This window comes from Apium graveolens, chromosome 9 (assembly GCF_009905375.1).
Source record: "Apium graveolens cultivar Ventura chromosome 9, ASM990537v1, whole genome shotgun sequence".
NCBI lineage: Eukaryota > Viridiplantae > Streptophyta > Magnoliopsida > Apiales > Apiaceae > Apium > Apium graveolens.
In genome coordinates, this window is record NC_133655.1 from 44,726,067 (window position 1) to 44,743,729 (window position 17,663).

Here is a 17,663-nt window from a genome sequence, read left to right on the forward strand (position 1 = left end):
GATGAATTGTGATTGGATTGATTGTTGAGTTGAACTGGTGGTTGGGATTGTGGTTATTGTGAATTGGATTGTTGTTATTGAATTGACGTCGACTGATGTCTCGACGGGTAGTCCGATAAACAAAGGAGATGCTGCCCGATTTTCGGGAAATCAAACTACGTAAATACGGGAACATATCTGATGATTATCGGGACGTCGAGTGACTCTATATATATATATGTGTGTCTTTTATACGAAATTTGATTGTATGATGTGGTGAACTGTTTTGCCAGAAGTAATAACCCTAATTTTGAAAATGACGAGTATATGCATTTTTCCGAAAATGAACACCGAACCGATTTTGAAGAACATGAACTCTAATTATTGCGTGTGTTATTATAATGCAAATAATTACGAGTCGGGATTTGATATCTTATAGGTAGATTGTTAGCAAGGATATGTCAAGCATACCTAGACGTCTAACATAGGGTATTTCGACCCTATAGGTTATAGTCGGGAACCTGAAAGTGGATGATGAACTAAAGATGACCTAGTACTCAGTCGACGAGCTCAATAAAGTTTCAACGGAAAAACCTGAGTGTTGAAGTCGAATCCAATGGGATCTAGTGGTTGGACATTAAAGCCTGAGCGACAGTGTCGGCTCAGAATTGATCAGTAATAGTTGTAAAGCCCTGTAAGGCAAGTACTTCTGAACTTTTCTTCAAGATATATCACAAATATTTTCGAACTGTTTCATAATATGTCGCTATTATTCAAAATAGCTCTTGTTTTATATTGCAAGTGCTCTAAACTATTTACCCTTGAACCCTGATTTTTCTTAATCTTAAGCCGTAAGCCTTATTCTTTGTAAACCATCATTTGTTGATCCTCAGATACCAAATCACACAAATATGATACTACTCCCCAAATGTATAACTACCAAACACCAAATACTGGAATAAAATTGTTTGAAAACGCAGAAACTTTTATACTCCAACCATTCTTTATAACATCAAAGAACTATACCTTGAAAAATCATTATTTGTCTAATACCTGATCCTTTTACAGACTAAAAACCATTTCTTATACATACCTTGATATACCCTTGTGATATCCATGAATTTCCCTACATTTTATTCAAGTGTTTAACCATCATTGATTATGATCTTGTTTTATCGAATTATATTGTTTATCATATTGAACTGCTTTAGGATTGGATAGTTTTTATATATATGGACCAGATTCATGGTCAGACCATACCAATGGTCAAGTTAGGCCAATGTGTGCCTTGGATCCAGTAATTAGAGCAGTGTTGTGTGCTTGCTCGGGGTTAGTGCGTGACTAATCAGCAGCCTAACCTTGGTTTTAAAACTTAAAATGAATATCCAATTCTAATGATTGTTTAACAATAAACTTGATTATTCTGAGGCATTCCGTTTGAACATTGTTTAACCTTAGTTAGCACTGTTACGACTTGCTGAGCTAGTTAGCTCACCCTTGCGATTCTTTTTAAACTTTTTACAGTTGAAAAGGATATGGATGATAGTAAAGTTCCTCAGTCAAAAGTGCGGCTAAGGTTCCAGTTTGAATTGGATCGAGCTAGCAAGGAGCTTCATACAGTAGAGAGATAGTAAGATTATAAGAATAATTTTATTATCAGATGAAAGTTAAATTAGTTGGGATTTGATACGTTGTAATAAAAGTTAAGGTTGTGGCTTGTTTTCATACTTTAACCTGTTGCGATCCGTGGTTATGTAAAGCAGGGTCATTGCAAATAATATTTCTTATATAGTTTTATATATTGTGTATGTGTTGTGGACCCCAAACTTCTGACCCGGGTTTGGAGGGCGCCACATCGTGACTCCTCATGACAGATCCTGACTCCATGAAAAATCTTGAGACCTGACATAGACAATTTCCAACAAGGATCCAGTTGCTGATGAGGAATCTGTACATGAAAGTGAGTCTAGTGATGGAGATAATATTGATACCTCCAATATCAATGTACCATTAGATCCTGATGAGGATCTTGATGAATTCTTTTTTCCTGAAGAAATGTATGAACATGAAAAGAAAAGACAACTAGCTGACTTGAATGCCAAGAGGAAACACAAATTCTTTGATGAACTTTGGAATTCTAAATGGAAGGATGCTCATTATCCAATCTCTATTACTCATGCTATTAAACATTTGGAGACGGCTAAGAAGAACATTCAAAATCCTGACATTTTGAATCATCTCAAAGCTTTAGCCTTACTAGAAAAGTCAATTCATAATACACAAGAATCTACCAACTCTCAAATTAATAAACTCAATGAATCTTTTGAAACCAATATGACCACTTCCAAGGAGATCCAAAAGTAGTTAGCACCCATTATTGCCAGATAGGAACAAATGGAAGCAAATCAAGCTAGATTGGAAGAAACTCAGAATAAGATGTCTAGGTAATTGAATGAGTTATATTAGTCAATGGAGCTTATAGTTTCCCTCATACTTGGTGAATATGCCAAAAAGGGGGAGAAAGTGCTTATATCTACATGCAAGTAGCTCAAACTGAGAAATGTTGTTAAGGATGGTCCTGATGGTGGTATCAAAAGCAGTAAGAAGGAGTTAGTTTTGATGAAACAAGGTGGAGATCTGATTGGTACTAGTGGTACATCTACAACCACTAGTCAATCTAGATTAGGTGGAGAGATGAGGAGATCTGGAAGGTAAGTCTCAAAGACTGTACAAAGTAAGGAGCTAACCGTGACTAAATCTCAACAAACTATGAAAGTCACAAATGTCGATGATGACCAAGGCATTCTGGAGATAGAAGCTGATGTTGAAGCAAGTCAGTATCTAAAAACAATGAAGGTGAAAGGGAAGAAAACAACTCTGTTCTACAAGGATTCAAAGATTCAAGCTTTTAATTCTGAGGTGAGTTGAAGAATATTTGAGAGAGAAAATCCTGGAGTTGATATGGAACAAATTAGGCTTTTGGAGAAAGAATACAAATCAATGTGATCAGATAATATTGATGTTATTTCACCTTATGAAGATGTTCCTTCTAGCATACCTAAAAAAGGAGTAGTAATCAAGGAGGTCAATCAAACTGATGATGAAAGACCTTTAAGTTTTTAAGCAATTTTAAATGCTGACATGCGTTATAAGGGGAAAGAGAAAATTGATGAGAAATAAAAGCAAAATCCAAGTAGAAATCAGCATCTAAAGTTTTAAAATCTCAAATACTGATAGATACAATCTATTCAGTCGTTGCAGCTTATGATGATGCTGATGAAGAGAAGATTCAAGAAGAAGAAGGCAATCAGTTCCACAAGAAAAGGAAGATAATTTCTAGAGCTGATTGGGTTGAGAAATTACAACTGATGCCAACCTCTGACAATGCTCAAGTTGATGAATGATAGGGATAAAATTAACCTTGATTATGCCATAAATGTTGCATATATTACATTGATTTGGATTATGAATAAAGGCCCATTAAAGAAGGCCATATGTATGACATTCAAACCAAGAAGGTTAATTCATTAATCAGGCCCTAGAAGGTTAACACATTGATCAAGCCTGATGGAACAAAGAAAGCCCAATAACCCTGAATATGAATTAATTTCGTAATTAATTAATAAGGGATACATCAACTAATCAGTAAAGTCCTGATAAGGACGCAATTCCTTGGAGATTGGCCTCCAAGAAATCTCATAGGATAAGGAATCAGTTTCCTACTTCCTAGGACTCCAAAGTTCATTCTAATTCTGAGACTTGTCCACCAAGTCTCCTAACTCTAGTCCAATTTAAGGACTCCCAACATCTATGTAAGGGACCTCACCCCATAAATCAAAACAACATTTTTGACTTGATCCTTAGCATACAGCAAGGTACGTAGGCATCTTGTTAAGGCAGATCGAGTCACGAGATACAAGAGCAGTCAAATTGAGCCTCAAAGCTCACGAACCCTAGTAGTAAATAAAGTAATTAATACACCCTAGTTTTCTATCCATAACAATAAAAAAACAATTGTTGAAGCTCAACCAGTCACAGCCATTGATACTAATCAAGTCATTGACAGTTCAAGTCAAATATAAGCTGAATTCATAAATCCTGATTCAGAAAATGTAAACTCTGATATGCCAGAATTAACCTTAGAAAAAAAAGAAAAAGTTACTATGGGGAAGTGAAAAGTCTGCAGCAGTAAGAGATTCTTCTAAGACCATAAACAAGATCTATAGTGGAAACTCTCAGTCTAGAAGAGCTGGTAGAAAAAGTGGCTTGAGATATTCAAAAGCTGATAAATATGTTGCTAATGCTTTGATTCTAAGGGATCCTGAAAATATGACATGAATTGTAAATAATACAAAGCCTGAAGATTTATAGAAAATTGTATCAGTGCAGATTGTCAATGATAGAATTGGTTAAAAACTGATTTATTTTCTGAAATCTGGAAGAAGGTTGAGGCTTACTCAAGAGCAGTTGAAGAATAAATCATAGCAGGAGTTGGAATTTATTACTATTTTACTTAAGGTAACCAACTCTACTAAAGCAAAAATAAATGACATACAAGCCTAATTATATTCCAAAGTATATTAATGAATCTGGTTATGCAGTTGATATGCCTGATGGAGGAGATAAAGTGGTCAAGTTTACTTGTGAAGAGGTTCTCATTTTCAATCGAGATGGAAATAAAGGTAGACTCTTGGAATTTGAAGATTTGTCACTTGGAAGAGCAAATCTGCATGACCTTAGAACTGCTATTTATCAGAATGATAAATCTACAGAGGAGCTCAAGGATATCAAATAGAGAATGGAAATAAATATTAATGTTCTTGAAGATATTCTACTCAAGAAATTCCTTGATGAAGCTACTGATTGTACCAGAGTTCAAGACTTAAGTTGAAGTCTGAAGACACTGATTGTAAGATAGACTATTTGTTTGTATCTTTGTATTTAGATAGATTTGACATCATCAATTTTGAACTTATACATATTTTCATAATGCACAAGTTGGGGGAGATTGTTATAAGAAATTGATGATATCAGCATATAAACTGTCAGAGTTTATTTATCAGTATTTGATATCAGAGTTTAGAAGAGGTGAGATCATCAGCAATTGTCATCAACATTTGTTGATCAGTATTTGACATCAATATTTGGTCACTTCAGCTGAAAGTCAGGAGATATCGAAGAAGGAAAGATTTGCAGATTACATGTCGGTGTAGGACTTTACTTCTTGTAGAAATTAATACATGGATATGTATTAGGGTTCCTTATTGTAATAGAATATATTTCCTTATTGATATTGTAGTTGTGCAGTATACAAACAGAGATTAGGTTCACACTTTATGTGTCACGAATTGATATTTATTCATCATTTGAGAGAGTATTGTAAACAGTTTTTTTATACAACAATAATAAAAATTGTTGATTCGATTGTGTCTGTTACTTTGATCTATTTGCATAAACTGTATTCACCCACTTCAACAAATGTATTAAGGATTTAGCAATTGATATCATAAGAAACGGGTCTAAACCCTGGGAGCCGGACTTTAATATCTTTTAATTGTTAATTGAGCAATTTTTTTTAATATTTTAGGGTTCATTAATACTAAAATTGAGTTTTTAGAAGCGTTTAAATGAATTTGATATAATACGGACTTTTATTTAAATCTTAAACTGAATGTTTATTGTAAGGTGATTCTAGGAGGCTTTATGGTCATTCCTACACTACTACGGGGGGTCTTACCCTCCCTGCTACTCGGACGCTTTTGGATGGGCTTCGACCATCCCAGTTCAAATGTGAGCCTTACTCTGTTAATGTCATTGCTGATCTTCCAACTTATTGCTTGTCTGGTGAGTGTATTTGGAGATACTGTGGACCTTTGATATGTATCTTTATTGTGGAGTTTCATTTCCCTGATAGAGTCGCTAGATGTAAAAAACCGGAAATTTTGACATCAGTAAAAGAACTTTATGAATAGTAACCTTGCGGTTTAATAAAAACTTTTGCAACCACACCATATACGAGTTTTTAATTTTAAATTCCGACTTGATATTGTGATTATACGTTCCAAATAAGTGTATGTAAAAGCCATTCGTTTTCGGAGAAAACGAACTTTATAAAATAATCTTATCTTACGGACTATCGAGGAATACAAGAATCACATTATGATTCAGAATCTAGAATTTTACAAATTAAAATCCAAGTACAAGGTTTCAAAGCATAAAAGATTTATAAGGAAGGATTTACCCGGCGAATCGCTTACGAAGATTTATTACGAAAACTAATAAGCGACCAAGAAAATACGTAAGTGAATGAATAAAATGTATCAAGCCATGAAAACCATACAAACTAACTAGTAAGGAAGTAACCAAGGATTGGAAACCAAATAGTAATCAATCTAAGATGCACAGTAACCTAGTTAGGCAAATAGTAACATGAATAGTAATCGTAGTACTTGGCTAGCTAAGTAGCATTGAAAATAGCCAAGCTAGAAAGATATGATGAAGATTTATTTTTCTAAGATATATTCACAATACATATCACAGATATCACCCAATACTTCCAAAGGAATCCAAGCCAAGCAACTATTTCTCTCTCTATCTCTCTCTTCAACACCACAATGTTGATTTTCAATAACACCAAGGAAAGAAATATTCAAATCTCATGCTCTACTCATTCAAAAATCACCTAATTTTAACCGAAGCTTCCTCATATCATGTAAAAGTTAAGTTCAAAATTTCATGTCCATTGGATTAGTATAACATAGTCAAATCCTTGCTCAAAGTTTTTGTTTTCTTGATTTTTTATGAAAGTTTAAGACTCCTAAAGCTAAACCAAGGACTCACCAAGCATCATCCATCAAGAGGAGAACCTCCTAAGTTACCAATAAAGGTATGAATTTTTACCAAAACTTTTTTTAAGGTTTAAGTTTCAAGAAAAGTATGGATCTTGGTTATAAACCTAGTTTTGATGGTAGTTTTGTTGATTTCTTGATTGTAGTTAGTTAGATGCTAAGGTTGATGTTGTAGCCTTAGGAACTTGATGTTCCGGAGAATATAAAGCGTTAAGATGATGGTATGATGATTATTGGTTATGGATTAGTAGTTTAGAGTGAAAATGAAACTCGAATCACGAGCGTAAAGTCGATAAATCGAGCGAATCGTAATCTTAAGTTTCTGCAGAAATACAGAAATTATAAACTATTATTTATTGAAAATTAATACTTGAAAATGATATAACTTGTTGTAAGGATCATTTAGCCACTTGAATCGCTTGATTTCAATTTACGGTTCAAAAGTTAGGCCTGTTTTAGCGAAAACGATTTACGCGATAAAAACTGATACGAATTACAAATTTTGAAAATATAAATGATCGAATTAGATGTATTCAAAAATTATGAAATTTTTACAGAGAGTAAAAAATGGAGTATATTAACTTCCATAATAATTTCAATTAAAAAAATTGATATTTCAATTTTATAAAAATGTCAGAGCCGAGGGCACGCGGAGTAAGAACACCAAACTCGACCCACTGCTAGAAAATGGATGCTTCGGGATTTTCACCCACGTTACCAGAAAACCATTTTCAAATATTGTGTTATAAATTTTTTCTAGATCCCAAACGCGAAAGCGGTGCATCAACTGAGTTAACGGTTTGAGAGAAATCATTGTTTCAGTGAAAACGATATGAATAGTAAAATTCCTTAGTTGACCGAACTTTTTAACCTATTTAAATTTATAATTTAAAAATGAAACATTTATGATAAATATTAAAAACACTCAAGAAACTCCTCGAGGTGGTTTCGCATTAAAATATTAATTTTTCAATTTATTAAAAATGCTAGAGTGCGAGTCACGTAATTGTAACATTCGGTAAAGTCAACTCTAGAAGATTACTTTGACCATCCATTGCGACCAAGGGTTGATAGTTATTTCGAGTAGGTCGAATATCAAAATCGTAAAGTATTACACTTATTAGTAAAGCAAGTCATTGATGGGATTAAGAATACTTATTAAGATTATTATATTTGTTGATTAGAAAACCAGATCGAGTGAAAGTCGGAAACGTATCTTGGACTCCAGGAAAGTTTACGAACCATGTTCTATATACTGTTGTGTTGTGAAAATTGTTTTACGGTTTTCGTACAAATGCCATGTTTTCCATAATATAAAAATGTGAGTTTTTACGTATCAATAAAGATTAAGATTATGATGAATATATCGTAAAATATTTTAATGTTATAGTAGAGTGTGCGTACAATCGTAAGACCGAGAGTAGGTCGGCTTTTATAAAGTATAAACCGAGGAATCATCTCGGAGATGTTTTGGACGATTAAAAGTTCGCAGCTATTTTATTCCGAGGGACTCGATGTCTCCTCGCGAAGTATTAAGTACCTCGAACATTTATTTAAATACTTTCCAAAATTCGTGTTCTTTCAACTTATATTATTTATTTAAATGATGGATATTATTTTAAACATTCAATTAAAAGAAGAAGTATTCTTAGATGAATACTTATATATAAATTTTATATATTTATCATTTACTTAAGATTTAATCTATTTACTTAAACACAAATTAGTTGAGAAATATTATTTCAAATATTCTTTTAAAATAGAATTGTTCGAGGTTATTTATTTTAATAAATGTAATTGTTCATTTAATATTTAATTAATGATTTTATGTGGTTTAAAATTCATAAATCTTATTTCAAAATATTTTTTGAGTTCATTTTGGTATTATCCGAACTTTGAAAAATATTATTTCAAAATATATTAATAATTTTGCACTATATTTCAAAAGAATCTCCCCCTTAAATACTAATCTGTTGACAACGGTCAACTCACATTATCTTAGTGTTTCCTCCGAAAATTCCCGGAAGTACATATATATAGAAAAACAAGATGAGTTATGCCTATCAACAAGCAAAATTCTTGGGGAACTTAGATGTGGTTCGAGTTCTCGGGATATGATGGGATTCTTCCAAGGACTAGGAGAGGTAGACTCTAGTATTATGGAGACTATCAAAGGTACCGCATACGAAGGTACTCTGTGTACTCAGGAACCTGTGATGTGTGTGCATGCCCTAAATGGGACATATAGCCCGAATGCAGCCAGGGTGATAACCGGGATACGAAGGTGTCGTCCTTGTATCAGTGAATGTTATATTCTTCCAATTGGGATTGAGATGCAATACCGTAACCCAAGCCTAGGTGATGGGTTTACTATTAAGGTATTTGTAGACTAATAAGTCAATCAAAAATATTATTTTGAAAAGGAGGTGTACAACACCAAGAGATTGATTCTCCTGAGTATATAATACTACCGAGAACATGGTAAATATATTTTGATATATATATATATATATAATATTTTATTTCATTAAAAGAGAAAAAGGTGTATACCACCAAGTTTTAAAATCATCATATTATACGATGAAGTAATGTTTTAACAGTTATTTTTCAACTATTTTGTACATTATGGGTGAGCTTCATTGTTCACTCTTGCTTTCTTTTAAATGCCACAACACAATAGATAAACAGTATGCCAGTGTGGGACTTAGTCGCTTGCAGTCGTGGGGAGAAACCCTTGCAGCTTCGTCTCAGGTGGACCAGAGTATCCAGATAGGTATAAGGTGTTAGTAGTAATTATTGTGACTTCATGTAGAGGTATTTAAGATCATATAAAGTACATTTGAGTTGTAATAAAGAAAATTACATTATGTACATCATTTAGAAGGCTATAACTTGTGTGTGTATGTCTGTGTGAGATTGGGGGTCTGTGATATAGAGTTATTGGATTATTGAGTTAATACATGTTACACATGATTGAAGGATTGTGTGATGACTCAGATTCCTGACCCCGGATTTTAGGGCGTTACACTAGAAAGTTTGGGCTTGTGTAGAGTATTTCTGCTGATGTTGTATACTCGGATGCAGAGTATAATACAAATTTGAAGGGCAATGAAAAGATCAGATGGATTCAAAAATATGCAGTGAATATAGCTATGTGGGGAATCATACCTTTGTGGGGGAGTCGATTGTTGCTGAAAGTGCAGTGTTCGAGTACCATTCTTGGTATTTTGAGAAGATTGTTAGATTCATATCTCGTGTGGGCGCATTTAATCATCGCATTATAAGTTTTATTATTGTTAATTCAGTTTATTATAATGGTTGTCTTGCTGGCGTAGTTTTATTTTAAATGCTTTATTAGTAGCTCTATTTCGTTCATGAATCTTGTAATAAATGTGTCCCTTCTTTTATTATCTTTCAGGGACTTATGTTTAGGTAAATATCTGAGCAGACACAGGATGTTCTTCTAGACATGTTTCTGTTTGCTGACCAGTGTAGTAATTTTGTTAGAGATTACATGCTACATGGTTCTTATGAGTTTCTGGTGGATGTTTTTCGAGCTAGGAAGTTGGAGGAGAGGCGGTAACCGCCCCATCATGGTAGACGTGTTGGTGCACGAGCTGCTGGTGGTAGACGAGCTAGAGTCTCAGTTGAGGATGATCCTGTTACTATAGACCTTGGAGATGATCGTCTACCATTGTTTACTGATCCTTTTGATGTGCCCGAGTCATCCACTCATGCTCAACCTGATCCTATGGCTATAGATCTTTGTTATGATCATGATCCTTCTATACATCCTTCTATTGGATGACCCGCTGATACGGCTTCTATTCATGTGTCGGGGTCATCTAGTCACGTCCAACACGATCCTGAGATTCTGGATAGGTATTCATATATTGCCTCATTTGATCTTGGTTTGACTCATACTCCTGAGCCTCGTTGTAACGCCCCACAAACCCGGGTCAGAAGTTTGGGGTTCACAACACACACACACAATATATAAAACTTGTATATGAAATATTATATGCAATGACCCTACTTTACACAACCACGGATCGTAATAGGTCAAAGTATAAAAATAAGCCACAACCTTAACTCACATTACATCGTACCAAATCCAAATTAGTTTAACTTACAACTGATAATAAAACATTCTTACAAACTTGCAAACTCAAAACTAAAGCATAAAGCTTATGCTAGCTCCATCTAACTCAACCTGGAATCCTAGCCCGCACACTGGTCTGGGGATCCTCGCTACCAAGAGTTTCCTTCTTAACTGGAAAATAATATAAACATATTCTCAAGATTGAGTTAACTAGCTCAGCAAGTCACAATGACAATAACTAAGGATAAGCAATGATCAAAATGAAATGATTCAAAGGAATCAAGTTTCTTAGTAAAAATTATTAGAATTGAATATTCACTTTTAATTTTAAAAACCAAGATTAGGCTGCTAATCAGTCACGCACTAACCCCGAGCAAGGCACACACCTCTGCTCTATATATTGGATCCAAGGCACACATTGGCCTAATACGACCAAGAATCTGGTCTGACCACGAATCTGGTCCATATTTAGAAAACCATCTAATTCTATAACAATTCAATATGATAAACAATATAATTTAACAAAACAGAATCATAATTAACATTGATAAGACATTTTTCACAAAGCATAATATACTTCATGAGTATCACAAAGGTATATCAAGGTGTGTATGAAGAATGGCTTCAAGCTTGTTAAAAAGAGTCAAGTATTAGATGAACAATGGTTTAATGGTTATACAAGGTTTGGTTCTATGATGTCACAAGGTATCGTATAAAATATAAGTATTTGTATGTTAAGAAATTCTATTTTAGTGATTGATGTATGGTGTATATGTATTTGTGGATTAGTATCGTATTTATGTCGTTTAGTATCTGGGAATTCAATAATCAATGGTTCATAATGAATAAGGCTTACAGTTCAAGTATCAATGATATGATCAGGGTTTAAAGTTAAGCAATTCAAACCACTCGCAATACAAACCAAGAACTATTCGGAATACTAGCAACATATCTCAAGAAAGTTAGGGTATACTTTCTATATATCTCAATAAAGGTTCAGAATAAACTTGCCATATCTCAACGAATTTCGACTTCACTTGTACTCGTCTATCGGTTCTATTCATTGATCACTTGCTTTCCTTTCCTATATCTCGCTTACTCTGCTAGACATCACAAGTATCTATCAATATTGAAACTCATACTATTCTAATCGTCACATAGACGTCACATGTAAAGCCCTCAAATCCGGGGTCTAGATTTGGGAGTTACTAACCGATAAACAACACTAAAATATGCATAGCAGAATAAAATAATAAATATGACCCCTTGCATGTAACTGGATCGACCACAGGTAATAGTATAAAATAGGCACTACTACAAACCAAATGTTATTACAACCCATAAGTCTAATTAGTTTTACAAACTATTCAGATTTGATTACAAACATCTATACTAGTCAAGTGTCCCAAAACAGTCTACCTAGAAGACAAACCAAACTATCTACAAGCACATGACTTCTGATTAAACCTGGAACTCAGGCCTGCTCTGGTCTAGCTGAAAAATTAGAATAATAAGAAAGTATGAGCAAAAGAAATGCTCAGCAAATAGTTTATAGCTTATGATTAAAACAACAACAATATATCTAAAGAATAAAACCAAACAACAATACCTGAGCAATATCATAAGCTAATATGAGCTTTGATGATAAACAACACTTTTATATTTTTTTGGATTGGAATCCTCGAACGACATTGTGTTGCCTCCAGTGATCAGCCGCGGAGTAACTCCGGTATGTCGATGCATATCCAACTAAACAAACAGGTACCCAAGGCACACATTGGCCTAGAAAGGTATTATATCCAAGTATAATACATTGCTCACACTGGACCATCGCCACGGGCTCTTACGCAACCATTCAATCCATAAAAACATTTTTAATGAAAGGAGTCGGATCAAACGACATCCTTAAAAATATAACTCCCCATTTCACATGGTCCGGAGTCATCTCAATAACTGATGGCGAAATAACTAGAATAATTAGTTATTGCCTAATCTCATCACAAAGTTCCAATGTATATAGTATATATGGATAGTATAGATATTCACTATCTATCAATTTGAAGATTTTTTCAGCAAAATATAAAACGTTTGACTGTTCTAAATTTAGAATAGGGAAGAAATATTGGCAATATAGCACAAGGAGGTTCGAGAATACTTGCATGATTATAATTAAACAAGCTGATATGTAAAATAATAAACTATTCTAAAATTAGAATAGTATAGAAAACTTGCATCCGTTATAAGAATAAATAAAATAATTCACTATTATGAATTTAGAATATGGGAGAAAACTTGCCTGGTGTGCTCAATCCTCTTCACTATAACCTGGGCTTATAAATCCTGGCTACCAACTCAGTCTAACACCTAACTGCGCTCCTTGCTGCTCGATTCTATAAACAAAAGGACTATTTCAATTAACAGACCCAAACTCAATCGACGTAACTATACGTCTCGACGTCTACCCGATTGTTTATATCTAATCATGACATTTACAACTATAAACAGATAAAATGCATATCATATAGCACGTAATTATATTATTCATATAACACATAAACACATAATTCATGTAACACATAGTTCAGATCATCAAAAACTAGGTCTTGATGCTTTTAGAATTGAAATCGGGTCAAAAAATATGATTTATAGATCAATAACCGACTCAGAACGACTTGCAAAAAAAGGGACCTTTCGATACAAAATAATTTAAGTCTCAAAAGTATTTTTACTGGAAGCGAAATATTTTTTTAAGTCTAAACGCGTTCGTTTCGTATTAAACCGATGAACGGTCTATTTATTACGAATAAAATAAGAATAAATCAATTAATAATAATATTAATTGATTTTTAAATACTCAAATAATTTTTTTAAAAAGCTAAAAAAATTAGGAGTCATTTGAATTAATTATAAATAATTATATTTTATTTAACTATTTATAAATCAAATTAATTGATTAAATTAATCAATTAAATAAATTCATTAAAAATTATTTAAAATAAATTAGAAATAATTTAATCAAATTTTTGGATTTTTGAAAATAATAAAAGAAAATAATTTTTGGAATTTAAGAGAATTTAGTTAAATAAAATAATTAACTAAATAAATTTTAGAATTAAAAGAAATGATTTTTGAAAATAGAAATTAAATTTTGAATTAAATTTTAAAAATAAATTGCACAAACAGTTTTTGGAAAAGAGCAAAGGGGTTTTCAGATCAAACCCGTGATGGAATTAAAACCAACCGGGCTGGGTATGAACAGAAATCCCGTTTGAGATGAACTCGCCGGATTTCTGCCCAGAATCCGGCTGGTCATCCAACTCTGGCGACTTCGATCCCCGACCAAAACAATACCAGTTAGTTCAGTCTAAAATCAATCTGAACCATTCTATAATCACAAATCAACCATCAACAATCACAACTCATCCTTGAATCATGGATTCCGTCCAAAGTACGACCAAGAACCGGCGAAAATCCGGTAACCTTGAATTTAAAACCAAAATCAACGATACTTATATCAAAATTAAGGCTGTAACACCTGCAATCCAATACCATGATTTATAACATCAAATCATACATGATTTAGTCTGAATTTCAACAGAAAGAAATATTAAAACAAGCAAAATGACGAACGTCGATTTTGCAAAATACGGAACCTTAATCGACGATATGGATGTCAAAAGATCGGCATTGAAACACTCTTTGATTTGGTAACAATTTCGTCAACAACAAATCACTACAAGTAGATCAATCGATCGATTTTCAATGAGCAAACCCTAGCCCCCAAATTTTCTAACTATTCTGATTTTATATTATTTTATTTTCTAATTTTATGATAATTATATAACAATATAGAAAATTCAGTTATTTATATTATCTGAAAAATAAATACCCCAAAATCAATTAAGGGTGTTTTTATCCTTTTATTAAAATAAATAGGCCCAAAAATAATAATTATGGGGAATAATTTTTAAATCAAATAAATATAAATTTTATGCCAAAATTCCCCAAAAATTATGAATAATTCAAAAATGCAAAAATAATGGATATTTGAAATATGTATGATTTTATAAAAATAAAAATATGAATTTTGTGGGCTTTGACGTCCTGCTGGCGTCCCGGTCCGTTGATTTTTGTGAAACCGAAACAATTTCTAAATTAACAGGAAAATCCTGAAAACACATATAATGCGTGGAAACACAAATAAAATGAGATTAAATCAGTACCTCAATAAAGAAGCTAATAAACACGCGTCCATATTGAAGACTCTTTCATATAAATGCATTTTAAACACGTAATAAGTAATCAAAAAAATTTCTGATCCTTGCGGGACCACAGATAGAAACTATTGCATGTCATATCATGGAAAATGAACATTTTAAATATAAATAAGCACATAATATTTATTTAATTATCACAAAATATTTACATAATTTTCGCGGATATTACATCCTCCCCCCTTAACAGGATTATGTCCTCAAAATTAGCTTAGGAAAACAAGTGAGGATACTTGGCTCGCATTTCGCTTTCCAACTCCCAGGTCGACTCATCAATCTTTGAATTCCTCCATAAAATTCGTAGTAAAGAAACAGACTTATTCCTAACCACTCCTTCCTGCCGATCTAAAATCTGTACCAATCGCTTTACAAAATATAAATCTTGCTGAATCTCGATTGGTTCATATTCTATCACATGATTCGAATCATGCAAATAATGCTTCAACATTGACACAGGGAACACGTTATGGATATGCTGAATGTGTGGCGGTAAAGCTAGCTCATAAGCAACCTTTCCCACATGCCTCAAAATCTCAAAACGGCAAACATAACGCGGACTCAACTTTCCTTTCTTTCGAAATATGGATAAACCTTTCCAAGGTGAAATATTTAGTAGCACTGCTTCCCCAACATCAAATTCTATATCCTTTCTGGAAGCATCAGCATATTTGTGTTGTCGATCTTGAGCTGCCACTAATCTTTTCCGAATAAGTTCTACTTTTTCCTTTGTCTGTTGGATCAATTCTGGACCCAAAATCTTCCTTTCACCAACTTCGTCCCAACATATTGGGGATCCGCATCTCCTATCGTATAAAGCTTCATATGGAGGCATTTTGATACTAGCATGATAACTTTTGTTGTAGGAGAATTCAACCAATGGCAGGTGTTTGTCTTAACTTCCTTCAAAATCTAGAGCACATACTCTTAACATGTCTTCGATAGTCTGAATTGTCCTTTTACTTTGACCATCTATCTGCGGATGATACGAGGTACTCATATTCAGCTTCGTTCTGAGAATCTTGAGAACTTCTCTAAAATCTTGAATCAAATTGAGGATCTCTATCTGAAACTATGGATACTGGAACTACATGTCGAACCACAATCTCCTTCAAATACAGTTAAACCAATTTATCCAATGAGAATCTCTCGTTGATAGTAATAAAATGTGCTGACTTAGTCAATCTATCTATAATAACCCAAATAGCATCATGATTTGCCTTGGTCCTCGGTAATCCTACTACAAAATCCATGGCAAGATGTTCCCACTTCCATTCTAGAATGTCTAATGGCTGTAGCAATCCACTGGGTCTTTCATGTTCCATTTTAACTCTTTTGGCAAGTATAACACTTACTCACCCATTCAGGAATTTCCTTCTCCATACTTGGACACCAAAAGTTTTCTTTTAAGACTCTGTACATATTTTTACTTCCGAGATGAATTGAATATCTGGAGTTATGAGCATCTCGAAGAATTTCGTCTTTTAGCTCGGCCACATTGGGTATCCATATTCAGGAAGAAAATATTAATATCCCTTTATCATCCTTTTCATTCCTTTTCTCTTCTTCTATTAACTTGTCTTGTTCATGGCTCATTACTTCTTCTTGACATCTTTTTATTTTCTCCAATAATTCTGGTTGAAAAGACATTGCACAGAACATGTCTGTAGACATACTTGAAATACTGACCTCTATTTCAAGCTTCTCAAATTCCTCGATCAATTTCTCAGATGAAGTGATCATGTTTAACCTTTCTTTTCTGCTTAGAGCGTCTGCCACCACATTTTCTTTTCCTGGATGATAGTTAATTGTAGAATCATAATTCTTGATCAACTTTAACCATCTTCTCAACCTCATGTTCAGCTCTTTCTGGGTAAAGATATACTCCAAACTTTTATGATGCGTGTAGATCTCATACTTCTCTCCATAAAGATAATGCCTCCAAATCATTAATGCAAATACTATAGCTGCCAATTCAAGATCATGGGTTGGATACTTCTATTTTTGTGGTTTCAGTTGTCTTTATGCGTAAGCTATCACCTTGCCATGTTGTATTAAAACACATCCCAAACCTTTGTACGACGCATCCCTGTAGATTACAAGGTTTCCTTAATCATCTGGTAAGACTAGCACGGGAGAAGATACTAATCTGTTCTTTAATTTCTGGAAACTTTCCTCGCACTTCTCATTCCATTCAAATTTCCGGTTCTTTCTAGTGAGCTTTGTCAATGGCATGGCTATCTTTGCAAAATCTTGCACAAATCTTCTGTACTAACCTGCCAATCCCATGAAACTTCTTACTTTTGTTGATGTTTTTTGTCTCTCCCAGTTGAATATAGCTTCAATCTTTGACGGATACACTTCCACTCCTTTATTACTAATTACGTGCCCAAGAAAACGTACCACTTTTAACCAAAATTCTCACTTGGAAAACTTTGTGTACAATTTCTCATGTCGCGCTAT